The sequence below is a fragment of the Chionomys nivalis genome, chromosome 8 (genome assembly GCF_950005125.1).
Source record: "Chionomys nivalis chromosome 8, mChiNiv1.1, whole genome shotgun sequence".
In the NCBI taxonomy this organism is placed as follows: domain Eukaryota; kingdom Metazoa; phylum Chordata; class Mammalia; order Rodentia; family Cricetidae; genus Chionomys; species Chionomys nivalis.
In genome coordinates this window covers 88,538,751-88,545,501 of record NC_080093.1, presented here as the reverse complement: position 1 = coordinate 88,545,501, position 6,751 = coordinate 88,538,751, and the positions used below count along the sequence as shown (strand labels likewise).

The 6,751-nt window shown below is 39.1% G+C and overlaps 1 pseudogene; it reads left to right on the top strand.

Moving 5' to 3' along the window:
* Positions 1-4,727: 4,727 nt before the first annotated feature.
* LOC130880251 (eukaryotic initiation factor 4A-II-like) lies at positions 4,728-5,937 on the top strand (annotated as a pseudogene).
* The last annotated feature ends 814 nt before the right edge of the window (positions 5,938-6,751 follow it).

Genomic DNA, 6,751 nt, shown 5'->3' with positions numbered 1-6,751 from the left:
AGGGGTTCCTGATAGTTCCTACTCTTGTTTAACATATTTTGCATATTGATACAAATTTAAGGTTATTTTTGTTATACTGTATATATGTTTCTTTTAAGGTGTTGTACCTATGCAGTTCAGTTAAAACTGTAATGTGACATTCTAGTCCTTGAAAGCTCTTTAGAATAATTAAGAAATGCAAGTTAGTAGGTAGCCATCTATAATAATCAAACTTATAATCATGTTAGATTTCTTTTTAAAGATAAACAGAGATGTATTTTAGATAAGTGATCATCAAACACTTCAGAGACATATAGAATATGGTATGCAGCTGTTCTTAGCAGACATTTTACCATCTGGAGTCTCTAACATGCTGAGGTCTTCATTAAAGGTTAGACTTCATCCTCATAGGTTGGCTTATTTTTCTTTCAGGGATGACAACCTGGTCCTGTCACTTATCACTGGTTTCTCAATTCTTCCTTTTAAATCTTAAAGAAAGCCTGAACACATGGCATGCACAATAGCATTATATGGACAATATCAAGATCTGCCAGCATCTTATGAAGTATCCTAGTTCCCCTAACTATCGCAGCCTGAGTGCCTAGATAGCCAAACACATTTTAAAAATCTTCCTAGATGGTCTTCTATAAACAGGAGGCCCCAAATCTCTCTTCTCAAAGTAAAATATTTTAAAAGAATTAAAACCTTTATATTCTTGCTCTTGTGATTAATGAAGCCTGCCAGTTTCTAAGATTCATTCAAAAACTTTTCCTTATTGTTGAAAATTTTCAGGTGCATTTTCCCTGTAATGTCTAGAGGACATGGCAAACCAACAAACATCCTGAACATCTGGCTCTTATAACCTTTCCAGCCATTCTTCCGTGACTTTCCCTGAACCTGAGACGCAGAAGTTGTCTTGCATCTGTACAGTTGCGGTTGGCCTCCACACAGCCAATTATTTTCTGCATTTTAGCCAATTGTGAATCTCTGTATTTTTTAAACAAGGTCAGTAAAAACGCAATACCAATTGACACACTAATGCCAGCAGGGGAAATTCTACATGGTTCCACCTCTAGATGAAGAGCTATAAGTGGCTAGTGGCTGTAGAGAGATAATTGTTCTCTCCAAGGATAAACACACACATAGGTGTCCAACCCAAAGTGGGCAACCCTAGACATGTGCACATATAAGCCAAACTAAATGAACTCAGTAGATTACATACTAATATGTGTGGGCACATGTGTATGTGTATAGGTATATACATGTAGCAACAATTAAATAAGAGATAATGAAGTGAGTGACAAAGGAGTTAGAGGAAGAGAGAGGAGGGTAGCAATAGTACAGTGATGTGGATGTAGTGCCCACATACGAAATTATCAAAAATAAAATAAAACTATCTAAGACGTTTTTAAACTTTCGTACTGTTCTAGTACTTGGTTTATTTTTAGTAATCCTAACCACCTTTATTTTCTATAACTTTTGCTGTATCTTTTCTATACAAATTACACTTTTCAAGTCTCTTTACACTCCTTTTTGCTCTTGATTCTCGCGGCAAACCAGTCTTAAAGTAATTACCAGTAGCCATGGCATGTATTGAAAGGTGAGGGTGAGGTGCACTGAAATTCCCCTGTCAGATTATCTGGTCTCGCACCTCTAAAATCAGCCTGTCATGAAGTCTCAGGTGTAGATAAAATGTAGCCAGGTTCTTTATTGGAGTGTAATATACATAGAGGGCTTAGTTTCATCTGTAACCTTCCTACTGTCCACATTTCTATACATATGATCTTCTGAGTTTGCACAAAAACATCCTGATGGGAAAGGAGATCTCACAATGATGATTACTTCTGCCATTCTGGATACCTACTAAGATTGACACCTACAGAGCATAAAATTTTCCTCTAATGTAAGCGGAGACTGCATGTTTGTTTGCCACAGCTGTATTAATTGGGGCTCTCTAGAGTCTCAGAACTTGTGGAATTTACTGGGATGACTTACAGGCAGCCATCCAGCAATGGCTGGTTGTGAATGGAAAGTCCAAGAATCTAGTAACTGCTCAGTCCCACAAGACTGGGTGTCTCATCTGGTCTTCTGTGTATGCTGGAATCCCAAAACAGTAGGCTTTAGTATCAGTGAACGAATGGATGTGCTGACATGGCGAGGACAAGCAGGCAAAGAGTGAACCCTTCCTTCTTCCATTGCCCATATATAGGCTTACAGAAGAAGGTATCACCCAGATTAAAGGCACGTGTCTTCCAGCCTCAAGGTCTGGATTAAGGGCATATTGTCTTCTCGCCTCAAGATCCAGATCACAAGTGTGCCCTCATTTCTGAATTATAGTTAATTCCAGATATAGTCAAGGTGACAACCAAAAACAGCCATCACACCTGCCAAAATTTGTTGTACCCAGAGTTTAATTCTCTGGACTTTCAACATGTATGTAAAATAGTACAACAATTACATACTCAGACCACTAGGTGGCAGTAAGAATTCAATCCATCTTTTGCCAAACCAGACTGGATTGAAACTTTGTCAGTTTTGTTTGTTGTTGGGGATTGCTTGTTTTTTAAACAAAGTCTCTATTTGAAGTCATGGCTGACCTGGAACTCACTATTGTAGACCAAGTTGGTTCTGAACACAGAGCCTAAAAGCTTCCTTCTGACAGTTTTCCTAGATTTACTTCTTTAGTTCTTGTTTCTGTGTCCACTGGTCTCTTAACCTGAGCTGGCCAATCTCCAGAAACTGTAGCTTCACAGAACTCTGTTTCCCCGTGATTTGTATACCAGCTTATCAACTCATGTCCAGAAAGCCCAGAAAACACATGGTCACAGGTCCTGTGTTAAAACGATTCACTCTTTCTCCTATGTTGGATTTTTCACAAGGACTTCAAACCTACTGTAGTCTCTCCAATTTAAAAAGACCTCCACTGCCGGGCGGTGGTGGCGCACGCCTTTAATCCCAGCACTCAGGAGACAGAGGCAGGCGGATCTCTGTGAGTTCGAGGTCAGCCTGGTCTAGAAGAGCTAGTGACAGGACAGGAACCAAAAAGCTACGGAGAAACCCTGTCTCGAAAATAAAAAAAATAAAAAATAAATAAAAAAGACCTCCTCCTATTCGACGCAACCTATAAGGAAATGTAATTTAGTCTAACACAATGGAGTCTATTTTTGACATTTCCATTATTTAAAAGTATACACAAAAAATAAAGAAGTCTATATGCTTATAGTGTAGCTAGAGCTTTTATAGTAATCTCTTTTTATAATAATAACTTTTTATAATAATCTCTTTTGTGTGTTTATATATCATATGTATTTCATGTGCTAGAAACTGGCAGGAAAATTTTCCTTCTAGCTCCCAGTTTATACTTTATGGTAAGTAGCAAAGAGAACCTGCATTTGTGGCTCATTTCTAAGGAAACTGTGAAGCTAATGGCCAATATGTTTCTACTGGTATTCAGTTTCTTTGTTTTGCTAGAAATGGGACTAATGACCTCATATAAGGAAGAAAAAATAGTCACAATTCTGCATCTAGTTCTATACATCTTTTGTTTACCTTATAAAAATGCACAAAATAAACAATATTGTTGTATTTTAAAAATGCCTTCCTGGAGCCAGCATCCCTCCCCAGATTTTGCCCTATGATTTTGTTCCCCAGAATTCAGATCATGACTCTGAGCCTGACTTATAAATCTCAGACGTCTTGCTTGACTGGTTTAACACAGGCATCTTTAGTGTTGCTCACTCAGAACTGAATTCCAACTCTCCACAAGTAGTCTTTTCTGTTAATATTTCATATTTCAATAATTAGAGCTTCCACCTGTGCTCTGACCTGAACTATAGACTTGCCCCCAAAACTACTTTCTCTCCTGTCTGATCCCAACATACGATTCCTAACCAAGTTCAGTCAGTTTGATTTCTTATACATAGAAACATTCTCATTTCTGGTACCTCCCCTACCCTCTCAGCCTGGGCCAGCATTGTTTTTGCCTGGGTGGCAGACATTGCCTCTTCCTCACCTATTACCACCCTCTTCCTTCCTACCAGTTATTCATCAGCCAGAATGACATTTCAGAAGTGCAATGGTCTCTCCTTGGCATGAAGCCTTCCATTATCCAACTATAGCTACTAGGTGACAAGCAGAGACTTCTCAGGGTCCCTGGGACATCATGTGTTCTTTTCTGTTCAGGTCTCCGCCCCACTCTCCCCACACACACACCCTTTACAGATCTTCCTTCCTTGCAATGATTCACACTGAGACCTTTAAATGCTCTGTCCCTTCCTCCCAAATCGTTCTGCTCTCTATCGTCCCAGCTATCTTCCTAGCTTTTCTATCGGCCTTTAAGGCCCTCTGCAAAGGTTTAAAAGCTCATTTTCTCAATGATTCTTTCCCTTTTCTTGTTAATCCCTCTTCTATCATATCCCGCCTCCGCCATTCCTTCCCAGGAGCCAAGTAGACATGACCTTTTTGTGATTGCATCAGGGTATCCTCTGCTTCCTTTATAACAATCATCATAATTGTGAAAATGTTTAAGCACATGTTTAATTTGCTTAAAACAAGTCTCTCTCACTAGACTATCTTTCTTTTCTTGCTGTTCCCATGCCTGGCGCAGCACCTATCCATAGATGTCATTTTACAAACACTAAAATCTTCCCTCCACAGGACAACCCCATTGTGTTTAGTTTGTTAAGCCCAGTGAGTTAAGTGTTACTAGAACTCGCTTTTTAGTCAGGCACTGAGTCGGTTTTCAGATCATGTCTGGTGGCTCCGCGGACTACAGCAGAGAACATTGCGGCCCAGAGGGAATGGATCCCAATGGTGTCATCAAGAACAACTAGAACTTTGCTGATAAGAACTTAAAGGAGTCCCTTCTTCGAGGCATCTATGCTTATAGTTTTGAGAAGCCTTCAGCTATTCAACAGAGAACTATAATTCCTTGTATTAAAGGGCATGATGTAATTGCTCAAGCTCAGTCAGATACTGGCAAGACAGCCACATTTGTTATTTCCATCCTGCAACAGTTGGAGATTGAGTTCAAGGAGACCCAAGCACTAGTATTGGCCCCCACCAGAGAACTGGCTCAGCAGATCCAAAAGGTAATTTTGGCTCTTGGGGATTATATGAGAGCAATTTGTCATGCCTGTGTTGGAGGAACAAATGTCCAAAATGAAATGCAGAAGTTGCAGGCTGAAGCCCTCATATTGTTGTTGGTACACCAGGGAGAGTGTTTGATATGCTAAACAGAAGATACCTTTCTCCAAAATGGAACAAAATATTTGTTTTGGATGAAGCAGATGAAATGTTGAGCCAAGGGTTTAAGGATCAAATCTATGTGATTTTCCAAAAATTAAATACGAGTATTCAGGTTGTGTTGCTTTCTGCCACAATGTCAAGTGATGTGTTAGAAGTGACCAAAAAAATTCATGAGAGATCCAATTCGAATTCTGGTGAAGAAGGAAGAATTGACCCTTGAAGGATTCAAACAGTTTTGTATTAGTGTTGAAAGAGAGGAGTGGAAGTTGGACACTCTTTGGGACTTGTATGAGACGTTGACCATCACACAAGTGGTTATTTTTCTCAATACAATGTGCAAGGTGGACTGGCTCACAGAGAAAATGCATGCCAGGGACTTCACCGTTTCTGCTCTGCATGGTGACATGAACCAGAAGGAAAGAGATGTCATCATGAGGGAATTCCTATCAGGGTCAAGCTGTGTTCTGATCACTACTGACTTGTTGGCTCGTAGGGTTGATGTGCAGCAAGTGTCCTTGGTTATAAACTATGATCTACCTACCAATCGGGAAAGCTATATTCACAGAATTGGCAGAGGGGTCGATTTAGAAGGAAAGGTATGGCTATAAGCTTTATTACTAAAGAAGACTAGAGGATTCTTCTTGACATTGAGACTTTCTACAATACTACAGTGGAGGAAATGCCCATGAATGTGGCTGACCTTATTTAATTCCTGGGGTGAGGTTGTTTGAATGCAGTGCTTGCCGTTGCTGAATAGGCAATCACAACGTGCATTGTGCTTCTTTGAGAATATTTGAATCTTGTCTCAGTGCTCATAATGGATCATAAATACAGATTCTGATAGCTAAGCGACTTTAGTCCTGAGCTCTTGTGAGGAAAGGCATTGGCTTTATCTTCTTTAGAGTTAGACTGTTGTGTTGGGAATAAAAAGATGGGATCTGTAAAATCTTTTTTTTCTTAGAATTTCATTTACTAGTTATATATAAATGGTTTTATTAGATGTTCTCTATCATTCAATAATATACTTGTGGACTAAAAGATATAAGTGTTGTATAAAATCAGCCAATTATGTTGAATTAGTGTTTCTGCCTTTATTGTATTTGTCATTAGCCTGATTAGAAAGACCCTTAAAAGTGATTTTTCTTTATTTTTTTTTAGAAAACATTTGAATGCATTTTGTTTGGTATTGTATATATTCAATAAAGTATTTAATTAGTGCTAAGCATGAAAAAAATAGTTTCTAAAACTCATCAGATATATAGAGATGGAACGTTAGCTGAATGACTTAATGGATGTTATTTATGGAACACCACCAAAAATGTGATTGCTTCAGGCCTCTACTGCTCGGTTAATAGGCTTAATGGCATAAATGTGAGCTAAGATCAGTGGCAAAACCAGTGCATGGTGTATGAGGGATCCTCCCCAAGAGACAGCACTGATGGGGTGGGAGTCTTGTCATCATCCTAGAGCAGCAAGGAAGCCGCACTTTTAAGAGGCATTCCATTATGTCAAAATAATCAGAACA